Below are 10,448 nucleotides of genomic sequence, written 5' to 3' on the forward strand. Positions count from 1 at the left end.
GCCTTGTGAATGCAGTATGTCTGTAACTCCTTGAGGGAAATTCTTCAAATTTGGTACAAATGTCCACTTAGACTCAAGGATAAACTGATTAGATTTTGGTGATCAAAAGTCAAAGGTCAGGGTTAGTGTTACCTCACCGTTTTTTTTTGTGCTGCTAATATTGTGCACAGTTATCATGTTAATGATAATTCCTCATACCAACATTTAAAATACATTTCAGTTCAGAGGTAAAAGAGCTGTTGCTTCAGGTTCCTCTTTATAAAAGAAATAAAAATAAAATATACTTATATTTACAATAAGGAATAAGGGGCAAAGGTCAAATATAAGCTTGTTTCATGTAAAGGCCACAGATACCATTTGAGATGTACAGTAAGAGAATGGTTTAAGTAATAAAAATATATATATGTTGGATTCATATAAGGTCTCGACCTTACCCTGTAAAGTGCTTGAGATGTATATTATATATTAATGTAATGTACATCATGATTTGGTCCTATACAAATAAAATTGAATTGAATTTATACACATATAAAGTTTTTCAAACACAACTGACATAGGTTATTATCATCTTATAAAGGCTTTATGGCAAACATGTTAGCAAACTGCTGCAAATCTACTGTACACATCCAGCAGACAATGAGCAAAGGTGCATTTTGCTTGTTTTTGATTGGCAACCTAATGCATGTAAGTCCAATACTCACTCACACTGTAGCTCTGTTTGGGCCTCTACCAACTCTTTTGGGAAATATCTTGCTCTTTACTGCTAAAACCCCTATGTTCACAGCTAGTTGGGAGCCATCAGACCAAAACAGAGAGATAAATGCTGCACACATGTCCCGTGGAGCCAAGGGGTTTGTTTGGACGGACTATTGTATTGCAAATGAAATATATCTTTTTATATGTATGTGTAAAATTATAATTATTTTTTCTTAACGTGGTTACTGTCAAGATGATTTTCTACCCTTCATAGGTAAGGCAGAACTCCTCACACTCTGCACAACTCTTCTCTCAACATTTTGCACCTTAAATTTTTGATAATCTGTAACTTTGCACAGTGCCTGTACTTGAGACAGATGTCTCTCTCTCCAGCTACAGTTATCCTCTGTTTTTTAAGTCCAGAAGCTAATCCCGTCATGAGTCAAGTTTATGATTCAAAGAAATCCCTTTGAAACCACAAAAGCCAACAAATTTACAGTAGCTGTCGGAGAAGAAAATTAACACAAAGACCAACAGGGAATAGATGTAGCCTAAACTCAATTGCTTCTTGGAATAAATGATGTGAGAGCACTTGCTGTTCTTCCATTACTCATGACACAGGATTGTCCCCCTTCGCTTTGCAGCGAACGTGATTTCAGTTTGAAATACAGCTCTCCAGTGACCACTTTTGAAACCCTACTTGTGACCTGGGCTATAGCATTAGCCTGGCAGGACCATCGCTTGCCTATTTTATTGGTCGGTTCTTCGTTTCCAAGGCTTTTGGCCGGCATTTCTGTACAAGCTCCCCAAAATACACATGCAGGCTTTATTGTGTGGGCGCCACGTCAGTGATTGCCTATTTAGTGAGTAATTATCCCTGTCTTTCTCACTCTCAGCCAACGCAAGCACTGATTAAGTTCCTCTCATTGTGGGTAATGTCTTATTTATCAGTGTGAGTTTTTGCAAAAAAAAAAAAAAAAAAAGATGGAGTATGTGTGACACGTAGTCGTCTGCAACTTGTGAACATTAGAGTGACAAAATAAAGAAAAAAAAACAGGCCAGTCTCAGTTTGGCATCAGGGGATGGAACTTAGATGTCAGTGGGAAATTCCAAAAAGAAATTACAATACAATACAAATACAAAATCATATATGTGTCCATTAAAGGTCACATATTGTATAAAGTGAGATGTCCATTGATTATAAATCAAGTTTAGGTTCTATATTAATACTGTGAAAGTATCAAAGCCTCAGTCCACAGAGAAATGCACACAGCCTGTATTCAGAAACTGAGCCTTAAAACCAGCCGTCAGGACTTCTGGAACTTTGTGATGTCACAACAGAGCAGTCACTGCTCTCAGTCATGCCCCCAACATCCACTTGGATCCACTGCCCAACCTTGCAGGATTTGGTTACTCTGAGTATTTGCCAGGAATCTGCTACATTTTTATTCAATCACTCAGAAAACAGTCAGCTCAGAGCCTCTCTTCTGATTGGCTGACTGACCGGTTGTTGCTAAAACTCCAGAAAGAAGCCTGAGAGAGGAGATGTAAAACTACACTGAGATGGATTTTGGTTCTTAAAACCACAAATATGTCTTCTGATGGAGATCAACACTTCAAATAAAACACAGGAGAAGTGTAAAATATGGGACCTTTAACAGTGAATACCGGTTTCCAGGTATATAAAACATGTTTTTTGAGAGCAATATTTTTAGTGTCAAAGCACCTTTAAATTAAAAAAAAGAATACTTCCAACTAAAATGAGTTAGATTTCACTGACCGTCAAGGCCTCAGTTAGTATTTCTCTATCCTAGCTAGACCCAGTTAAGCATGGTGATGCCACCTCAGCCCTGCCGCTAATGTGTTTCTTTGTGTTTATTAGTAAATCAAAGGTCTAATCAGCTCTGAGGCTGCCAAAGAGAGGAGGAGAAGGGAGAGGAGGAGGAGGAGAGGAGGTACGGGCTATTTTTCAATCTAATGGCCAATTAAGATCAGACTAAACGAGGAGACAGGAGAGCATTGTCTAGTGCAGACCTCATTGAGACTCTAATAAAATGTCAAAATACCACCACTCTTAGGCACACACACTTTATCTCTCGATCCGCTCACTTTCTCACTCTTTTTCATTCAATTCGCTTTTCATCCCACCCTCTCTAATTTATTGCCTCTTTTCTCTTTGCCATTCTCAACGAAATACGCAAACATTCACAGTCTTGCATGGAAAAGAAAAAAATACCCCCCCCCCCCCCCCTTCTGCTACTTCTTCACTTGCAGCCGTTCTTGCACACCCACACACGCTGGCTTCTCTCTCATCTTTTTTTTATTTAGAAGGGCAAAGACAGAGAGAGAAGGAGAAGAAAAAAAATGGAGCTATAGATTTGAGCAGCATACTGTATCAATTTTGCCCAGTCTAAATGACCTAAATAAGGAATTCAATACTGCAGGGTCTGAATAGGAGAGCTTAGTCCACATATTTATTGAATCCAGCCTCTTTGTCCAGTGCCAGCACACTCTGTGGTTTTAGACTCCACTCCAGTGATCCAATGTGGAATGGAAATCCGATCTCCCCCTCTCTCCCTCTCTCTCTTTCTCACTATTTCTTTTTTCTGTCTTTCTTCCACCAGGCTCAGGCCTGGCACTGGAGAGATGAAGGGAGGATGGTGAAAGGAAAGAGGGAGATAAAAAGAGAAAGAAACAGAAGCAAAAAATGGGTGACACCAGAAGTGCATGTGAATATAGGGCATCTATACGGTTCTACACTCTTTAATGCCATCATTTGAACTGGTTCATACTGATTTCCATGAAGTTTTCTCACTTACTTGTCTGTATTGACTCCATCCATCAGTAGTGCAATTTTTTTTTTTTTACTCTTTCCACAGAGTGCTGGGACATCAGAGGAGGAAAAGTTGCTGCATTGCTGCAAAAGATAAGTAAATACATGTTAATATTGGATCTAATGGTTATTGATATCAATTTTATTGATATTCATCAGCCCTATTGATTATCCTCATAGGGTGGGTGTGGTATAGTCTATCACAGGGCTGACATATAGAGACAAACAACTATTCACACCTATATGAACAATTTAGAGTCACTGTTTAACCTGCATGTCTTTGGTCTGTGGGAGGAAGCCGGAGTACATGGAGGAGAACATGTAAAGAATAGAAGAACAGAAAGGCTTGATGGTTCAGAGCCAAAAACATTGTCAAAGACTGTTCCTATCCCAGACACCACCTGTTTGACCCTGTGCCCTCACAGGTCATTTAAAACTCGGACCACCATACTCCTGAACAGTTTCTTTCCTAAGGCCATTCACACTCTCAACATACAAAATAAAAAAAAAAATAGAATATGCAATAACTAGTGTGGACTGTGTAATCTGAAGACTGGTACTTTATTTTTATTTTATTTATTTATTTATTTTTTATTTATTTTACTTGCATGCACCAATCATATTGTTGTATTTTAAATACAATGACAATAAAGGATTTCTATTCAAGATGTTGCCGTTTCCAACCCATGAGTGTTCACTAGTCGTGAGTCAGACAAAACCATCTTCAAGTTTCCTGACTGCATCTTGCAGGTCGTCATGGTGACAACATCTGTCCACAGACATATAACCAACTGCCAAAGTACTCAGAACCACCTCTGTGGTGGTTCCTGCTACAGTAGGTGTCTCCGGGATCACATTTCACCATGCTGACACACACACACACACACACACAAAGTGAAACCAATACCAGTCACATGCTGTCGCGGTTGGTTATAAGTGACATTTTTTCCGCCTAAAGTGGAACCGTCACTGCTTCCTCTCTGACCTGGGACCTGGGTGGAGTTCCCAGCTGCTTGTTTAAGTGCATGTGATAACTGAGGCACTTTACCAGAAGCACATAACATGCCACTACTCTGGGTCAGGGGTGTTTCCAGGAGTTGACAAGGTCTGGGGCTGAGGTCAGGATGTGTGTGTGTACGCAGAGCGCACGACAATCTACTTTTTGATCAGCCTTGAGTGCTCCTGTGTAACAAATGGAAATATGTGGCCTTGAAATCTTTGCATCTCTTAAGTTTAACTTGATTAAGGAATCACTGCTGCTGTTTGGCTTTGTAATATTAGTCTGTAAATGGCATGTAGGCTTTTGGCCGTGTGTGTATGTGTGTGTGTGTGTGTGTGTGTATGTGTGTGTGTCAAAAGCTGTTTCATCAGTCCAGCTACAGTATTACCACTTTAAAATCATCCATACAGGCTGTGCTGAATGTCAGAATGTTATTTGATTCATTATCTTGCTCTGTAAGTGCTGCTGGAAGAAATGCAAAACTTACAAGCTTTTTACTTCATTTTAAGTCGAGTCAAATTTCTCTGAACCATCTTTACCGTGACATTTAAATCAAGACTTTAACACAGTGTTTCAACTTAAACTTCTAGCAAGAGTTCATCAAGGTCAGAAAGCAGTAAAACGGAGAGACGAAGACCTTTAATATTAAGTGAGTGAGTTATATAACAACAGGCCCTTCACCTTATTACGCTTTCTGCTGCTTTGTTCTTGTCTGGATGTGAGAGGAAGCAGCCCCCTCACCTGACTCCTGTTCACCGAGCAGCTGCTGTAACCCAGAGTCAAACCCCTGTTTTTCTGCTGCATCTCTACATTTACAGTGTGTGTGGGTGGTGAAGACACACCTCCGGCCAAACACACTTTAACATCGTAACTTCTGGACTTGCTGGACTTGGTGTGTACTTTCAACATCTGCAGTGGTGCCAGTAGAAGCAGAGCTAAACTTCAGGTCAAACTTTAAGCTGCTACTATGTCTTGTTGGACAGGAAGTGCATCTCTAAAATGTAATGGATGGCAGAAATGATGCTACTTTTTCACTACATATGCCTTTTTCAACTCATCATAGAAGGAAGGACACAGGTGCTACTGAAAACATTAAGGATGGCGTTCTTCAGCAAAAATGTCAGAATGCAGCAGCAGCAGCAGATATCTCAGCAGGTAGGTTTTGTTTAGTTATTATTAGTCAATAAACCAGTGGCTCTCAAATCCAGGGGCAGTGTGGCCTCACTGCCTGCCTCACCTGTGCGTGAACTGCCTCTCAGTTTATGTTTGCAGTGCTGCTCATGCAGTACAAAGATTATGTGACTATAAAGTAAGCCAAAGTGGCATGAATGTGATGTTACTCAATGCTCACTCACTTAAAATACACTTGTGTGTGTGCCCGTCTTTCTACATTCAGTTTGCCTTTGAGAATTTCCATCATTAACAATAATCATGATTTTTGTTTACCTTTTTTCAGATAGAGAGAGAGAGAGAGAGAGAGATGTTCTGTTAAGTTATAGCTAATTTTATATAATAACAGCCTAGTTTGGGTTTCTGCCATGACTATATAGTGCACATGTGCAGTGGCCTCTACGTTTTGTTTGAACAACATGCAACTGCTAAAATGGTTAATGCAGAAGCATTAAGCAGCACTGACAGTGTGCTGTCCATGAAAAGAAGGCTGCAGAGGGTGTTACCAAGCCCCGCCCACTCCCTCAGTCTCTTGACATCTATACACACAGGCAGCAGCAAAGGGTTAGGGGTGGGTGAGATTTCAATCATCACTTATGATGATTATTAGATTTTTTTTTTTTTCCTCTGAGCTGGTCAGAAAAACCTTAGCTGGATGTTTAACCAAAGAAAAGAATTACGCTGTCACTCGGCTGACAAGGACCTGTCCGTGTGTCCGTGTGAATACTGACTGTCAGGAGCAAAGGCTATTTTTTTCTTGACACAACAAAACTCTGTTATCTTGAGATAATGGGTTAATTCCTCGAGAGAAAAAAAAAATGTCCAAATAATTTCTTAAACAATGTGATAAACATGCAGACATTCCTGTATTTGTAATTTTTGAAGGCGATGACAAAGAACTTACTTCATGTGGTTTGATGACTTAAAATTGTGAAATGCTGCATGCGTGGTAATGTCCACCGACCTAGCATGTTAGCATGTAAACATTTGATAATCAACAATAAATAGTACACCTGAGGCTGATCAGCATCATTAGTTTTGATGATAATGTGTAACCGGACAAATTGAGAATTTGACCTGATGATGGTTTTAAATGAAAAATCATGAGCTCTTCCATCCAATAATTATTAAGCTACTTCATTCAAACTCACAACAGGACAAGCTGGTGGTGGTGAGAGAGGAAAGACTGAGGGAGATGAAAGTTTTCAAGTTTCATCTTAATCCTTAATGTTTGTACCAAATGTCAACTTCATCTTCTTCTACATATTGGTGGACCAACCAGCAGAGAAAAGCAATTCATAGAGCCTCACTAATGGCATCATTATTGATAGACTATTCTAATTTTAAAATAAAATCACATTCCCAAAAATATAAAAATCACGATCTGGACATATTGACTGACAGAAATCCAAAACTGCAAGACATTTGTTGTGCTTTTTTTTTTTTGTTAGTTGCACCAAAAACTGGGACCTATCTGAGTACCACTGCTGACCTGCCTCCAGTACTGAAGCCTTCCTCAACATGCAGCTCCAGTCGAACCTCAAACTGCTAACATTTTGGAAAGAGTTTAGAGCTCAGAGGGAAAGGGAAAAAAAGCATGAATGCATATTTGAGTTGATCCAGTGGTTTTTGAAAGGCTTTCACAGGGCCCGGGGGGGTTGGAGGGGGGGTGGTGGGGGGACTCACAGATTTTTCTCGACCAATGGACCAAACATTTAATCCTTCAACTGTAGTCAAATCACCAAAATTCGAGGTAGTATTTTCTCATGACAACAGCAATTTTGATGGTAGTAGCAGAAATACACCAGGAGGTGTTTTTCTTCTGTGAAAGGATGTCATTAGGACAATTTTGCATTAGAAGAAGAAGAAGATTGTAAAAACTCGGAGGATCACTGTATAAAGCTCCAGCATTTAGCTCAAGATGGAGGTGACAAAGAAGGTCGTCCTTGTATGTCATTTTCGTTGGGTGTGTGTGTCTGTGAGTGTGTGTGCCCATATGTGTGTGGGTGTGACCTTTTTAAGATCCAGCCAAACTGCTAAACACACTCCCTCTGAGCTTGTCATTTACAGGTTGGCCATCAACATCTTACGGTCTGAGCTCGGGGGACTGACATGCACATGCCAGCGTCATACATGTGTGTGGGGTCTGCATTAGGACACACACATACACACAGACGCACACACACACAAGTTCACACAAAACACATTCATGTAGTAGCCACTTGTTCAGAAGCTGTAGACAAAGGGGAAAGACATCAGAATCGGTTGATGTAAACAGCTCACATGTGGAACTGGTTTCTGCTGATTTGCTGTCAAAAATTAGGATACTACAAAATCCTCCTATTGTTTTCTGATGGGCATGGAATCAGGAGAAAAGCCCCTCTTTGCATCCGCACATCTGCTTTTGGTGATTTTTAAATGTAGTTTGGAAAGGCCAATTCAGACCATTCACTGTATACTCTTCATGAAACTCTGTTGACTACCTACGGCCAAGCTCACATGTGAAACATGAGGACAGCTGATCCTTCCTGCAGCTACAGGCTGCTGCGTGTCCCTGCGTGTTAGAAAAACAATGGAAATGACGACCGTCGCGTTCGTGGCGCCCCGTGCCTCCGCCATGGTCAATGCATCTCTGCTTGCCAGCGTCACCTTTGCATGGCAGTGATCATGTAATGTACGTCCACAGTGCCAGGCTGTTAGAATAGCTTCAGGGTGTAATTTTTGCCAGGGAAACCTCACATAAGCTCCTTATCACAACACATTAGGAGGCGGGGGGGCACTAGTGTCAGCTGTCCGGCCATGTTGGAGGAGGCGAGCCAGGCTGGATGTGATAGGTCAGTGAACAACACTAGCCAAAGGCTTGGGAGGCCAAATTGACACATACGCTGCTCCTCAGAAATCCCAGTTCTAACTACTTACATGAAAAAAAACCTCAGACTTTTGCTCTTTGACATTCTACATTGTTATTTTTTTTAATTGTTATTATTATATAAAAATCTGAATTTTAACACTGTAACTGTCTTGCTTTGCCACTACAATGACTTTGTATTTTGTATTCATGATTTCCTGTTTTATTTTGAAGTTTTTTTCCTTGCCTCCTTTATGTGTTTAATGCTGGTTTACACCAAACAACTCAGATTCTTACGCCTCCCCAGAGTCGCCTCCGTGCTCACTGTCAACTTGGTTTGCTGCTTCCTGTTTGGTGCTGAGGAAATCATCACTGAACGTCACTGTCAGCATGAACCCATACTAAAAATTTAACAATGATATCAAACGTGTTTGATTTTATCAGAACGTAAATATGAAAACAAGACTAACATAAGACATAAGACTGAGATGATGTTTTGCTGTATCTCTGGCAAAACTTCCATGATTTTATTTTTCTTCTTCTTCTGTATATGAAGGTGGACTCTCCTGATCAAACTTACACATAGTAAACTGTTTCAAAACATCCAATGTTATTTTATTCTATGTGAGAACGTGTTGACATGCCAGGATACACCACTGTCATTCCTCCAAGTGTAAATGTGTGCCGATGCTTCAAAAGCAGCATTTCTGCAACAATTGCACCTCCCTGCCACCGAAACATTCGCTTCTTCTTCTGGCCGTATGGTGTTAGCTCCTGTTTGTGTCTCTCATGTAAAAACATTACACTGAATTCACTGAGCTGAACATCCCTTTATATGATAATTTCCATCTTTGTTTAAACCACAGCACAACACTTAGAGCTCCAAGCATCCTCAAAGACTTTTTCAAAGGAGCTATTAATAAGTTTTGCTACTGCTACATAGCCAAGGTTAGCATTAACAGCTGTTAGAAACATTGTAAGTTAAGCATCAAACTTCATTCCTTTACTCACCAAGAGCTGTCTCAGGCAGTGGAAAGCAACGCAAATGTTATATATGTGTCTCTAATGTCTTTTCCTCTACTGAAGTTAGCAGGCTAAGCAGCTAGCCCCAGCATAACCACTGTAGCCTCCAATCTGCCCCAAACACACAACGCTGCTCGGAGAGCCTATTATAACCGCTTGTGTGATACACCTAAATGAGAAACCATGTAGTCACTTTTTTTTTTTTTTTTTTTTACTGGTCTCAGTCTATTATTCATATGAGTGTAAAATTATTTTATTAATGCTGGTAACAGTCGGCCAGATGTTTAATAATATTTGAATATTTTATTGTGAAGCATAATTTAATGTAGGAGGAAAAAGAGAGACAAAAGCGAAGGCGGAATCAAGGTGCGGTTACCGTTGCACCGCGGTTCCCTCTTCTGACAGACAAAGATTTGGAGAAGTAATGGCGGGTTCGCTCCTTCACTCACGCACTCATGATTCTTGTTTTCCAGGTTGGTAAATGGTAAAACTTACCAAAAACGCTTCCTCCTGATGTGTAAAGTGATGTACTGTAGGTGTAATGTGTCCATTGTGACGTTTTTGGTGTTTGTAACGTGTTTATAATCGCGGGGGTACGAGCGTTGTAAACAATGGCGCTAGCGGCCATTTAGCCTGTTAGCACTGTGACTGCGTATGTGTGGTTCTGTGTGCTGGTGCTCTCACTCCCTCCCATGTTTTTATTTCGGTTTCTGGGGCATTCTCACACGTTAGAAAAATACAGTTAAAGACACAGTTAAGGTTAAATGAAAAGTCTACTCTTAATAACTTGAACGGAGATTTCTTTGAAGTTAGGTGCCCGGTCTGTGTTTAAGGACACACTTGGTTGAATGATTTTCCCTGTGTGTACATTGCTTCAT

At 40.4% G+C, this 10,448-nt stretch overlaps 1 long non-coding RNA gene across 1 annotated transcript; it reads right to left on the reverse strand.

Moving 5' to 3' along the window:
• Positions 1-319: 319 nt before the first annotated feature.
• LOC139623320 (uncharacterized) lies at positions 320-9,726 on the reverse strand. The gene is made up of 3 exons (XR_011691470.1): positions 9,559-9,726; positions 3,516-3,613; positions 320-3,334 (listed from the first exon to the last, which is right to left on the reverse strand). It is a non-coding gene; the product is annotated as an uncharacterized lncRNA (long non-coding RNA).
• Positions 9,727-10,448: the final 722 nt, after the last annotated feature.

Source organism: Trachinotus anak, unplaced genomic scaffold, assembly GCF_046630095.1.
Source record: "Trachinotus anak isolate AG129_WGS33_773 ecotype Australia unplaced genomic scaffold, CSIRO_AGI_Tana_v1 ptg000007l, whole genome shotgun sequence".
NCBI lineage: Eukaryota > Metazoa > Chordata > Actinopteri > Carangiformes > Carangidae > Trachinotus > Trachinotus anak.